This window comes from Entelurus aequoreus, linkage group LG22 (assembly GCF_033978785.1).
Source record: "Entelurus aequoreus isolate RoL-2023_Sb linkage group LG22, RoL_Eaeq_v1.1, whole genome shotgun sequence".
NCBI lineage: Eukaryota > Metazoa > Chordata > Actinopteri > Syngnathiformes > Syngnathidae > Entelurus > Entelurus aequoreus.
This window is the reverse complement of record NC_084752.1, coordinates 10,464,835-10,478,883: the sequence shown is the minus strand read 5'-3', so window position 1 is coordinate 10,478,883 and position 14,049 is coordinate 10,464,835. Positions and strand designations below refer to the sequence as shown.

Below are 14,049 nucleotides of genomic sequence, written 5' to 3'. Positions count from 1 at the left end.
ATCATTTCTACAACTCTTATTTTTTTGTGATAGAGTGATTGGAGCACATACTTGTTTGTCACAAAAAACATTCATGAAGTTTGGTTCTTTTATGAATTTATTATGGGTCTACTGAAAATGTGAGCAAATCTGCTGGGTCAAAAGTATACATACAGCAATGTTAATATTTGCTTAAATGTCCCTTGGCAAGTTTCACTGCAATAAGACGCTTTTGGTAGCCATCCACAAGATTCTGGCAAGCTTCTGGTTGAATTTGTTACCACTCCTCTTGACAAAATTGGTGCAGTTCAGCTAAATGTGTTGGTTTTCTGACATGGACTTGTTTCTTCAGCATTGTCCACACATTTAAGTCAGGACTTTGGGAAAGCCATTCTAAAACCTTCATTCTAGCCAAGTGGTTGTTAACCTGGGTTCGATCAAACCCTAGGCGTTCGGTGAGTCAGCCTATAAAATCTGCTACACCTCCCTGATACCGAAGTACATGTCAAACTACTTCCTTAACGTAAATGACCGCCATAACCACAACACCAGGGGGAACTCCACTAACCACGTTAAACCCAGATTCCGATCTAACAAAGGTCTTAACTCATTCTCTTTCTATGCCACATCAATGTGGAATGCGATCCCAACAGGTGTAAAAGAAAGGGAATCTCTATCCTCCTTCAAAACCGCAATAAAAGTACACCTCCAGGCAACTTCAACCCTAAACTAACACCCTCCCCGGATTGTAAATAATCAAATGTAGATATTTTTTCTTAAGCTTTCTGATCGCTCTCTCTCTACGTCCACTACTTGCTGTACATATCCTACCAAGTCAGACCTACACTGTTTCAATGTCCATTTCTCTGTTCTCAATTGTTGATGACTGAAGTGATGATACCAACCAAACCTAACCCCCCCCCACTCCACATCCCACACCCCGGATTGTAAATAATGTAAATAATTCAATGTATATACTCTGATGATTATCTTGTGTGATGACTGTATTATGATGATAGTATATATCTGTATCATTAATCAATTTAAGTGGACCCCGACTTAAACAAGTTGAAAAACATATTTGGGTGTTACCACTTAGTGGTCAATTGTACGGAATATGTACTTCACTGTGCAATCTACTAATAAAAGTTTCAATCAATCAATCAATCAATCAAGCCTCAGGGGTTCAGCGGAGCTTCCGCCGCGGAGGTCAAGACACACCCGACTCATCGTGTAAATAAAAACTTCTCCCTATCGGTGTATTATGGATACCCACAAACAATGTTCCCTCTAATTTTCCATCTGATTTGCAGGTGTCTAATTTGCTGTGAGTTAATGCACTGTGTTGGTTTTGTTCTTTGAACAAGGTGATGTTCATGCACGGTTCATTTTGTGCAACAGTAAAACAACATAACTTTGTCTTGAATTTGAAAAAAATAAACATTTTACGTTTCACTAAAGAAGGGTTCGGTGAATGCGCATATGAAACTGGTGGGGTTCGGTACTTCCAACAAGGTTAAAGGCCTACTGAAATGAATTTTTTTTATTTAAACGGGGATAGCAGATCCATTCTATGTGTCATACTTGATCATTTTGCGATATTGCCATATTTTTGCTGAAAGGATTTAGTAGAGAACATCGACGATAAAGTTCGCAACTTTTGGTCGCTGATAAAAAAAGCCTTGCCTGTACCGGAAGTAGCGTGACGTCGCAGGTTGAAGTGCTCCTCACATTTCCCCATTGTTTACACCAGCAGCGAGAGCGATTCGGACCGAGAAAGCGACGATTACCCCATTAATTTGAGCTAGGATAAAAGATTTGTGGATGAGGAACGTGAGAGTGAAGGACTAGAGTGTAGTGCAGGACGTATCTTTTTTCTCTCTGACCGTAACTTAGGTAAAAGGGCTCATTGGATTCCACACTTTCTCCTTTTTCTATTGTGGATCACAGATTTGTATTTCAAACCACCTCGGATACTATATCCTCTTGAAAATGAGAGTCGAGAACGCGAAATGGACATTCACAGTGACTTTTATCTCCACGACAATACATCGGTGAAGCACTTTAGCTACGGAGCTAACGTGATAGCATCGTGCTAAAATGCAGATAGAAACAAAAGAAATAAGCCCCTGACTGGAAGGATAGACAGAAGATCAACAATACTACTATCAGGAGACACCGAACCAAACACTGGACCTGTAACTACACGGTTAATTCCTGGCAACGGGGCCTCCAAAACCATTTAGTTCAAGAATCAAGAAAAAAAAGACAGACAGGCAAAAAGATAATAATGATTGTTCTGCAAGGCTGCACTTCTCGAGCTGGTGCACTTGCCTCGCTCCAAAAACCATTTATATTTAATGAGGTCCTGAAAAAAAGCCCTGGGAAAATCCCATCTGCTCCACTGTCAGTTATTTCAATGCTGGTCCCAAGCATAGGTTTTCCTATTGCTTTACTGAATATCGTATTTAAAATGTTTCCACTAGTACAGTTATCCATCCAACCATTTTCTACCGCTTGTCCCTCTCGATTCACGGGGGAGCTGGAGCCTATCCCAGCTGCATTCGGGCATAAGGCGAGGTACACCCTGGACAAGTTACCCATCCCTCGAATGGCTGTCTTGCTTGTCTAAATGTAGCTAGTTGATTAAAGGGTCTGTTTGCAACATTTACACTGATGCCTAGTGTACTAACTCTCCAATGTATTTACACAGTATATCCCGCTCTCTTACGACTTCTAGATGTCATGACGTAGCTATTTACATACACTATATTGCCAAAAGTATTTGGCCACCCATCCAAATGATGAGAATCAGGTGTCCTAATCACTTGGCCCGGTGTATAAAATCAAGCACTTAGGCATGGAGACTGTTTCTACAAACATTTGTGAAAGAATGGGCCGCTCTCAGGAGCTCAGTGATTCCCAGCCTGGAACTGTCATAGGATGCCACCTGTGCAACAAATCCAGTCGTAAAATTTCCTCGCTCCTAAGTATACCAAAGTCAACTGTCGGCTTTATTATAAGAAAATGGAAGAGTTTGGGAACAACAGCAACTCAGCCACCAAGTGGTAGGCCACGTAAACTGACAGAGACGGGTCAGCGGATGCTGAAGCGCATAGTGCAAAGAGACTTTCTGCACCGTCAGTTGCTACAGAGCTCCAAACTTAATGTGACCTTCCAATTAGCCCACGTACAGTGTGCAGAGAGCAGCTGCATCTAAGCCATAAATCACCAAGTCCAATGCAAAGCGTTGGATGCAGTGGTGTAAAGCACGTCGCCACTTGACGTTGTGTAAATGGTAAATAAAAACAGAATACAATGATTTGCAAATCCTTTTCAACATATATTCAATTGAATAGACTGCAAAGACCATATATTTGTTGTTCGAACTGAGAAACCAAATGTTTTTTTTGCAAATAATCATTAACTTAGAATTTAAAGCCAGCAACACATTGCAAAAAAATTGGCACAGGGGCATTTTTACCACTGTGTTACATGGCCTTTCCTTTAAACAACACTCAGTAAACGTTTGGGAACTGAGGAGACCAATTTTTTGAAGATTTTCAGGTGGAATTCTTTCCCGTTCTTGCTTGATGTACAGCTTAAGTTGTTCAACAGTCCGGGGGTCTCCGTTGTGGTATTTTAGGCTTCATATTGCGCCACACATTTTCAATGGGAGACAGGTCTAGTACCAGCACTCTTTTACTACGAAGCCACGCTGTTATAACACGTGCAGAGTGTGGCTTGGCATTGTCTTGCTGAAATAAGCAGGGGCGTCCATGATAACGTTGCTGTGATGGCAACATAAGTCGCTCCAAAACCTGTATGTACCTTTCAGCATTAATGGTGCCTTCACAGATGTGTAAGTTACCCATGCCTTGGGCACTAATACACCCCCATACCATCACAGATGCTGGCTTTTCAACTTTGCGCCTATAACAGTCTGGATGGTTATTTTCCTCTTTGGTCCGGAGAACACGACGTCCACAGTCTCCAAAAACAATTTGAAATGTGGACTCGTTAGACCACAGAACACTTTTCCACTTTGCATCAGCCCATCTTAGATGAGCTATGGCCCAGCAAAGCCGGCAGCGTTTCTGGGTGTTGTTGATCAATGGTTTTCGCTTTGCATAGAATAGTTTTAACTTGCACTTACAGATGTAGCGACAAACTGTAGTTACTGACAGTGGTATTCTGAAGTGTTCCTGCGCCCATGTGGTGATATCCTTTACACACTGTCGGTTTTTGATGCAGTACCGCCTGAGGGATCAAAGGTCACAGGCATTCAATGTTGGTTTTCAGCATTGCCGCTTACGTGCAGTGATTTCTCCATATTCGCTGAACCTTTTGATATTACAGACCGTAGATGGTGAAATCCCTAAATTCCTTGCAATAGCTGGTTGAGAAATGTTGTTCTTAAACTGTTGGACAATTTGCTCACGCATTTGATGACAAAGTGATGACCCTCGCCCCATCCTTGTTTGTGAATGACTGAGCATTTCATGGAAGCTGCTTTTATACCCAACCATGGCACCCACCTGTTCCCAATTAGCCTGTTCACCTGTGGGATGTTCCAAATAAGTGTTTGATGAGCATTCCTCAACTTTCTCAGTCTTTTTTGCCACTCGTGCCAGCTTTTTTGAAACATGCTGCAGGCATCAAATTCCAAATGAGCTAATATTTGCAAAAAATAACAAAGTTTTCTAGTTTGAATGTTAAGTATCTTGTCTTTGCAGTCTATTCAATTGAATATAAGTTGAAAAGGATTTGCAAATCATTGTATTCTGTTTTTATTTACCATTTACACAATTTACACGCCGACTTCACTGGTTTTGGGTTTTGTAAAAGAGGTATTGTTGAGTATGCTCAAAAGGTACTTATACACACACTGAAATATTTTGCCAAGGTTATTTAAAAAAATGAATAAAATCCTTTCAACAACAGGACAAAAGCTGCAATATTTTATACACACACAAAAACATCGCAATCCAGGAGATTCTTAACTCCAGTTGGGATGACAAGGGCAATATCTGAGTCTGCCAAAGTGCTCCAATAAAGCAGACCTATAAAATCTCTAATGCTGACTGTCAGTTTAAAAAAAGTCAGCTTGCCATGTCTACAAGATGAATGCCTTCACAACTCCTGCATCTCTTTCACCTCCCAAAGTGCATGTGTATGATCGGAACTACGCACACACACTCCAAACAGAGTAGTAAAACAAAGAAAAAAAAGAAAAAAACATATGTTCCGAAAGACACATGTGATCTGAACCAGGTCAGATCAATCATAATCAGAAATAATTTATTAATCCCGAGGGGAAATTAACTTTTTTTTTTTCTTCAGAATCAACCACACGGGTCTGATTTCTTTCATAAGTTGCTCCATCCCTTGTTTACACCACCACAATGCATTAGAATGAAATCAATAAATAAAAGAAACAGCATGCGATTGAAGTGTAGACAACTTTCATTTAAGAGCTGTGAAAAAAATATGCAATTTACCATTTATAATTTAAACCTACATGCAGGTACATTATACTGTGCAGTAGTACTGAGAGTATCCGTATACAGTAACCATAATTTTAACACTTGGATGAGAATAATTTGCAGTAAATTGCGTCCATGGACATTCATTTATGAGTATTCAACAAGATGTGTATATATATATATTTATTTTTTAATTTTTTTTCCAGTCATTCACAAACAAGGATGGGGCGAGGGTCATCACTTTGTGAACAATATTGCTCAACGAGCTATTTAGGGATTTCACCATCTACGGTCCGTAATATCATCAAAAGGTCCAGAGAATCTGGAGAAATCGCGGAAGGCCAAAAACCAACATTGAACGCCCGTGACCTTCGATCCCTCAGGCTGTACTGCATCAAAAAGCTACATCAGTGTGTAAAGGATATCACCACATGGGCTCAGGAATACTTCAGAAAACCACTGTCGGTAACTACAGTTTGTCGCGCTACGTCTGTAAGTGCAAGTTAAAACTCTACTATGCAAAGCGAAAGCCATTTATCAACAACACCCAGAAACGCCGCCGGCTTCGCTGGGCCCGAGCTCATCTGAGATGAACTGATGCAAAGTGGAAAAGTGTTCTGTGGTCTGACGTATCCACATTTCAAATTGTTTTTGGAAACTGTGGACGTTGTGTCCTCCAGACCAAAGAGGAAAAGAACCATCCGGACTGTTATAGGCGCAAAGTTCAGAAGACAGCATCTGTGATGGTATGGGGGTGTATTAGTGCCCAAGGTATGGGTAACTTATACATCTGTGAAGGCACCATTAATGCTGAAAGGTACATACAGGTTTTGGAGCAACATATGTTGCCATCCAAGCAATGTCTTTTTCATGGACGCCCCTGCTTATTTCAGCAAGACAATGCCAGGCCACATTCTGCACTGAAAATGGAATGGGTATTATCTACATAATGTGCCATATTTTTGTCATACTTCCTAAAATAAAGTTCAAACTCAATACTTCAATCACCTGCTGATTTGTTTCTGGGTTTTTTTTTCAAAACCATTGTGGTTGTGTACACTGTAAAGGCAAAATCCCCCCCAAAATTGTGACTGTCCAAACACTCCTAGACTATTCAGGTTTACAAAAAAACATTCATAGGGTGGAAAAACTGTGATAATATTTACAGTACCATTTAAATCAGGGGTGTCAAATGTACGAACAGGTTTAATCCGGCCCACGACCCACACAATAAGTTTAAGTGTAACATGACCTGCAATTTTTTTTTATTAAAGAAACTGTTGTTCTAAATGTGTCCACTGTCTATTGCAATAGCAATTCAAGTGTAACCGAAGTCAAACATGACACTGTTTAAAGATGACATGTCAGCTGACTTTAAGCGCCCTCTGAATTGGCTGCCGCTACTCAAATCGGCTTCAATTGTGGCTGGCAACAGACTAATGCTGTACCAACGCACAATACCTTTTTTTTAAAATTGTAAATTATCCACTAAACAGATAAAAATAACAGTAAAATGCAAAGTCAACATGACCATCATTTTTGTAGTTAGAGTTCCGTGCAGTGCTCGCAGTTTGTTGACGGCACGATGTGCTCCCTGAACTCCATTGTAAAAATGTGTATTTCTACATTTGTTGTTTGTTCTATTTTGTTTTATGATTAAATCTACCATGTCCACATTGGTTAAGTTTGTAGTTATGTTACCTTTAATTCGGCTATCATAGTGTCATGTTGATCATTGTTTTGATTATATTATAATTGTAATATTTGAATGATGGTAAATGGATGTGTTGTGGCAGTTGCGGATGTCACCAATGTGGCGGTGTGAGGAAACACTCGGTTGCTTTTCCAAACACGTCTTTAATGAACTGCCAACATGATAATACTGAACAGGGAGTGCTTAAAGTTTAATGGCTTTGTAAAAACAATGAGACATAGTCAAAGTTCATGGTGTTTTGGAAACGGCACCAATTTTTTTCCTCAGAGTATTCCACTAACTTGAAGTGTTTTGCCAAGAGGATCAGTGTTTCCCACACATTCATTTATTTGTGGCGGCCCGCCACGAAAGAATTAAGGCCGCCACAAAAACATTTTTTATTTTCATTTTTTTTTTTTTGTCCTGTCCAGCTTCTCAGGCAAATCATATAGTTGATGTAGATGCCCATATCGGCTGTTCAGATTTACTTTACAAAAGAGAAGTGTAGGATCAAGATTTTTGGAGCTCTTTGTTCAGTGGATCAGATGTTTGATGAAGCTTTGTGTCTATCTACCACCACTACTGTTTTCTGTTTATTTGTTACTGACTGTGGCAGGACACCTCTGCCTCTGTTTCACTTTATGTTGCTGGTAAATAATATGGTTGTAGTAGTAGGCTAAAGTTAAATTATTTAGTATGCACTAATTAAAGGGGCAGAGCTTTAAGAGACATTTTAGCTTTTATATTTTTATAAGATACAATTTTTGTAAGAACCACAATTAATAAATATATTTCAGTGAATAACTTATTGTTCAAATCTGTATATAAATATGTACATAAAGTGTTGTAATTGTAAAATGGATGGATGGATGGACGTTTAAAACAAAACTGTTATTATTAATAAGTAAGTATACATTTTTTGAGCCTTTTTAGAGAAAATCATATAATTGTAGTAAATTATGCAAATTACTCGATGATGTCATGGTGACCACGCCCATAGCCACGCCCCCACCGCCACAGGTATCTTGGCAGTTTATGGGAAACACTGAGGATTATTTGTCATGTGTACATTTTCAGAATATGCTTGTTCTGTTTTTGGCCAAAGAAAACAATTTTGAAGTTGTCTTTATTTTTAAGTTATCATGCCATGATTTTACCAGTCCGGCCCACGTGTAAATAGATGTTCCTCCATGTGGCCCCTGGGATAAAATTAGTTTGACACCCCTGATTTAAATGGTTGGACATACAGTACTGCTATAACCCATGAACAATGTATGTGTTTTCCTTCTATTGTTGCCTCACTGTTCTAGACAGAAATGGTATTCTGTTTTCTGCTAGAGCTACACCCAGCTACCACCATGCAGTGCACCCAACCACTACTTGCACCAGCATTGCCTTAACGTTCCACATTTTCTCTAGCTCTTCTTAAATGTGAACGTGTATGTGTTTTAGTCAAAGTGCTGCACGCATCAATAATGTATTCAGATAATGCGGCCGCCTGGCTTTGCCAAGAACCTGCAGGTATGTCAGTACGCAGACCAGAACAGGGCATGAGAAGGGAATGAGGGCAACAACACATGAGATCCCAAAGAATATAGGTAATCGCATGAAAAGAGAGGTATCATTGTTTGGATGTCGGGGTTAATGCAAAGCTTTGTCAGGTAAGGTCAACAATTGATTCACGAGAAACATCTGAGGTGCAGTAATGGATTGTGTTTCCTGACAACAATTTTCCAAAGACTTACAGAGTCAAAGTGGTAACATTCTCTATTGACATGAAGATACTGTGGTCACAGACACTCAATATACAGTAAGTTTTCAGCTTTGCCCTTTACTGATTACTTACTCTTATATCATCACATTCTCTCAATGTATTGATGAAGAATTTAAGGACCTTAAAAAGTGAAATATCTACATTCATGACAATGGTCGGTTGCCCTATTTGCCGATTTACCTGCAAACTGATATGTAACCTGTTCGGAGGTGGTGCGCCAGGGTGGTACACCAGACCACAATAAATCCATAATATCTACACAGTTATCTGGTCAAAATGCATACTTTTGGCCATTATTGATACTATTGTCCTATAAAAATGGAATTTCCTTTGACCGTAACACTGTTGCTGTTTTTATTACCTGTACAACTAGTTGAAAACAAATTCAAAACATATGTTCTTACACTGCACATTTTCTATACTAGAGTGAAATCTCAATGAAAAGCTTGACAGTCGTACAATACAGAGAAACTGACTAGTGGAGACTGTATTACGCCACTAACCCAGTAGCTGAAGGCAAATATCTGGAGATGACTTCAAGTCTTTGTGCACAACTGTCCTTGAATGACCGACTTTACCATTCCTTTCCTAACTCCCGATTAATATTGGTGTTTGAAAGCTATCTCATCTCTCCACCTACATCCAACTATTGGTGCATCCGACTGCTGATTGGTCAGATGCTGTGTGCTGTCAATCATTGCAGCAATACATGCAGTGTCAGATTACTCGTCTCATCTTTTTTCCACTCTCCTGCCTCAAGTTGAGGCAAGAGAGTGGCCACATATCCAGAAAATGGCGTAAGCCAGTAAAATTTCAGATGTATGAAAGTGTTTGCACACACAAATCCAAGCACATTTTTTTGTTACATCGCAATCTACTTGGAATCAACCTCAGACGTGTTCATGGCCTGGCACCTCAAGACCACGCTCCCTAATACAGTGTGTTCCAAATTATTATGCTAATTGGATTTAAGAGTCAAAAACATTCGTTTTTTTGTTTTTGCATGAAACCCATGGATGGTATTGTGTCTCAAGGCTCTGTAGATCATTGACATCAATCTCATATACCTGTGATAAATAGTCTCCCAGGTGAGCCCAACAGAAGGAAAACTGCTTAAAAGTGATGTTCCACATTATTAAAGGCCTACTGATAGCCACTACTACCAACCACACAGTCTGATAGTTTATATATCAATGATGACATCTTAACATTGCAACACATGCCAATACGGCCGGGTTAACTTATAAAGTGCAATTTTAAAATTCCCGCCACACTTCCGGTTGAAAAACTCCTTTGGATATGATTTATGCGCGTGACGTCACAAAAGCAACGGAAGTGGTTGGACCCCATCGGACCCGATAGAAAAGCCTCTTGTTTTCTTTGACAAAATTCCACAGTATTCTGGACATCTGTGTTGGTGAATCTTTTGCAATTTGTTTAATGAACAATGGAGACTGCAAAGAAGAACGTTGTAGGTGGGATCGATCGGTGTCTTAGCGGCTAAGTACAATACTGTAATATCTGTGATATTTGCATTAGTGTACTGTCTCTTTAAGGGTTTGGGGAATGCGCATGCGCGAGTGAGTTGGCGGAGAACTTGAGTGTGTGTGAGCGTGACTTTTGGCTAACAGCAGCTCGTGTATGTGTGTGCGTTACTTTTTGAACTACAACCAGTTACCGCTTGTTAATAAAGCGATTGAGCAATTTGTTTAATGGACAATGGAGACTGCAAATAAGAAAGTTGGAGCCGGTGGAGCAGCGGACTACAGCAACACCAACACCAGGAGGTTGTGTTGTGTTTTGAGCAGGATAACAGACGCACTACGGTGAGTCTAGCTTTGGCTTCCAAACATTTGATCGATTGCCCGTATGTGCGTGTCAATATGTGCATGTGACGTACGTAACTTTGGGGAAATATATGTTTCTTGCCGAGTCTGATGGCGGCCGGGGTGTCGTCAAAAGCGTACAACGCCCGCCGCCGCATCTAAGTTAGCTACGCAGCTAGGTTAGCTTCTGTTTTTTTAGCTTCGCCAAGCGGAATATTATTAATCGTGTATTTACATGTTCATGGTTTAATAGTATTATTGATCTTCTGTCTATCCATCCAGTCAGGGTTTTTTTTTATTTAGTTTCTACCTGCATTTGAGACTGGCGCTATCGCGTTGGCTACGCAGCTAGGTTAGCTTCTGTTTTTTTTTTAGCTTCGCCAAGCGGAATATTATTAATCGTGTATTTACATGTTCATGGTTTAATAGTATTATTGATCTTCTGTCTATCCATCCAGTCAGGTTTTTTATTTATTTAGTTTCTATCTGCATTTGAGACTGCTGCTATCACATTGGCTATGTAGCTAGGTTAGCTTCTATTTTTTTAGCTTCGCAAAGCTGAATTATTAATCGTGTATTTACATGTTCAGTCACTGTGAATGTCCATTTCGCGTGCTCGACTCTCATTTTCAAGAGGATATAGTATCTGAGATGGTTTAAAATACAAATCTGTGATACACAATAGAAAAAGGAGAGAGTGTGGAATCCAATGAGCCAGCTTGTACCTAAGTTACGGTCAGAGCGAAAAAAGATACGTCCATCACTTCCTCTCAAGTCCTTCACTGTAACGTTCCTCATCTACGAATCTTTCATCCTCGCTCAAATTAATGGGGTAATCGTCACTTTCTCGGTCCGAATCTCTCTCGCTCCATTGTAAACAACGGGGAATTGTGAGCAGCACTACCGCTTGTGACGTCACGCTACTTCCGGTACAGGCAAGGCTTTTTTTTATCAGCGAGCAAAAGTTGCGAACTTTATCGTCGATTTTCTCTACTAAATCCTTTCAGCAAAAATATGGCAATATCGCGAAATGATCAAGTATGACACATAGAATGGATCTGCTATTCCCGTTTAAATAAAAAAAAATCATTTCAGTAAGCCTTTAAGCAGGCCACAGGTTTCCTCACCTGACTCTCGCCAGATCCTTGTGTGGAGCTCAGCGAACTACTAACTGGGACTACTCAATAGGAGATGTATTTCAGAAGGCAGGGCCTTGTAAAAAAATCATTGTATGTGATTGGATAAACCACTTGTCCGTTATCTTGAATGACGTGCTACTTCAACCACTAACATTGACATAAACCTGTGACGCTGATGAGAACAAAGCTGGGAAATCCAAAACAGAACAGCTGACATATTGGATAACGACAGAGCGAAAAAGTTAGAGTACTTTTACTGAAACAACGCAGCAATGTCAGTAGACGATCAATGTCGTTTGTGCAAAGAAAATATGCAGAATCAATGTCAGCACACGACTCCTCGCTGCGTGCCATTGTTGTTTGATTTAAACAGTCGCTTCGGCGCTACGTCACATCTATGAAATCTCGCCCGGCGATCCTGATTGGTTCATTATTTTTTGCTATCGTGAAGGAGTTTGCAATGCCCTCGAGCCCATACCCTTGTGTGGAGCTCAGCGAACTACAAGGATTTGGCGAGAGTCAGGTTACAGGTTTCAAGCGATATGGGGAAGAAAAACGATCTCTCTGTTCTTAAGGTAGTTCTTAAGGTAGGTCTTTATTGTCATTGCACAAGTACAACAAAACTTTGTTTTCAGCACAAACCCGTTCAAGATTAGACAAACAAACAGTGCACAAGGTTACAGAGCAGGAACGCTGATGGGTCGCCACAAGGCGCCCCGTAAAAGATGGCAAAAAGGTAAACGCTGGGGAAGGATGAGTAAAAAAAATACAATCTAGACTGGGCTCCTAAGGCGGCCCAGCAAGCAGGAGAGATAAGGGAGAGGAAAGGGGAGCGTCCGCCCTCGATGAGTGCCAGTGAGAAAAGCTGCTAAAAAGCGTAAGATAGTACACTGCCTTGCTCGGGGTATGAAAACATTGGATATTTCCAAAAAACTTATGAGTTATCATCGAACTGTCAAGAAATATGTTGCTAATTCAGAGCACAGGCGAGTTTGTGCAGATAAAGGCAAAATTTAAAAAAAGTCCCTGCCAGTCAACTTCATGGGATTAAGAGAGAAGCTGCTAAAAGGCCATTGCAAAGCAGCCAAGAGGTATTACTAAGGTGTAGGATCCTCAAGATGTTTGCAAGTGTGCTTAAAGCTAATATTCAGCCACCCCTAAACAATGCTCACAAGCAGAAACGGTTGCAGTGGGCTCAGGAATACATGAAGACTAATTTTCAAACAGTTCTTTTTACTGACGAGTGCCGTGCAACCCTAGATGGCCCAGATGGCTGGAGCAGTGGATGGTTGGTGAATGGCCACAATGTCCCAACAAGGCTGGGATGGCAGCAGGGGGGTGAGGGTGTCATGTTTTGGGCTGGAATCGTGTGGAGAGAGCTGGTAGGTCCCTTTAGGGTCCCTGAGGGTGTGAAAATGACCCCTGCAAAGTATGTAGAGTTTCTGACTGACCACTTTCTTTCATGGTACAAAAAGAAGAACCGTACCTTCCGACATCTTCATGTATGACAATGCCCCATCTCATGCTGCAAATAACACCACTGAGTCACTGGCTGCTATGGGCATAAGAGGAGAGAAACTGATGGTGTGGCCACCATCCTGTCCTGACCTCAACCCTATTGAGAACCTCTGGGCCATCATCAAGCAAAAGATCTATGAGGGTGGGAGACAGTTCATATCCGAGCAGCAGCTCTGGGACGCTATTCTAAGTTCCTGCAAAGAAATTAAAGCTGAAACTGTCCAACAACTCACAAATTCAATGGATGCAAGGGTGATATCAAGCAAGGGGTCCTAACTTAACATGTAACTCAGCCTGTTTGATCAAAAGTTATTTCAATCAAAAATATTTTTATTTATTTGGTGTTAGGACCCAGGACCCAGGCTTAGACTGATTTTTTCCCCCTTTGGAACACAGTGTAAATTCGCAAATCATATTGAAAGTAGCCATGTGACTGAGAACGGCAAGCGCTGCCCAATGAGGACTCAGTAGGTGGTGCTTCTTTCTCCAACTAAAGACAATAGCTCACAGGCTAAAGAAAGAATAATAATGATTGGATGGGCATCAGGAATAAAGTGAAGAAGAAAATGGATGTACATAGCGAAACAGAAGCACGATGGAAAAAAATAAACGCTGCAACTGTGTCCCTCCCTCC

At 40.6% G+C, this 14,049-nt stretch overlaps 1 protein-coding gene across 3 annotated transcripts in view; it reads right to left on the bottom strand.

The window, feature by feature from the left end:
• The window catches only part of LOC133639238 (FERM and PDZ domain-containing protein 1), a 100,334-nt gene that overhangs the window by 66,315 nt on the left and 19,970 nt on the right, over positions 1–14,049 (bottom strand). The gene's annotated exons all lie outside the window — the stretch shown is intronic.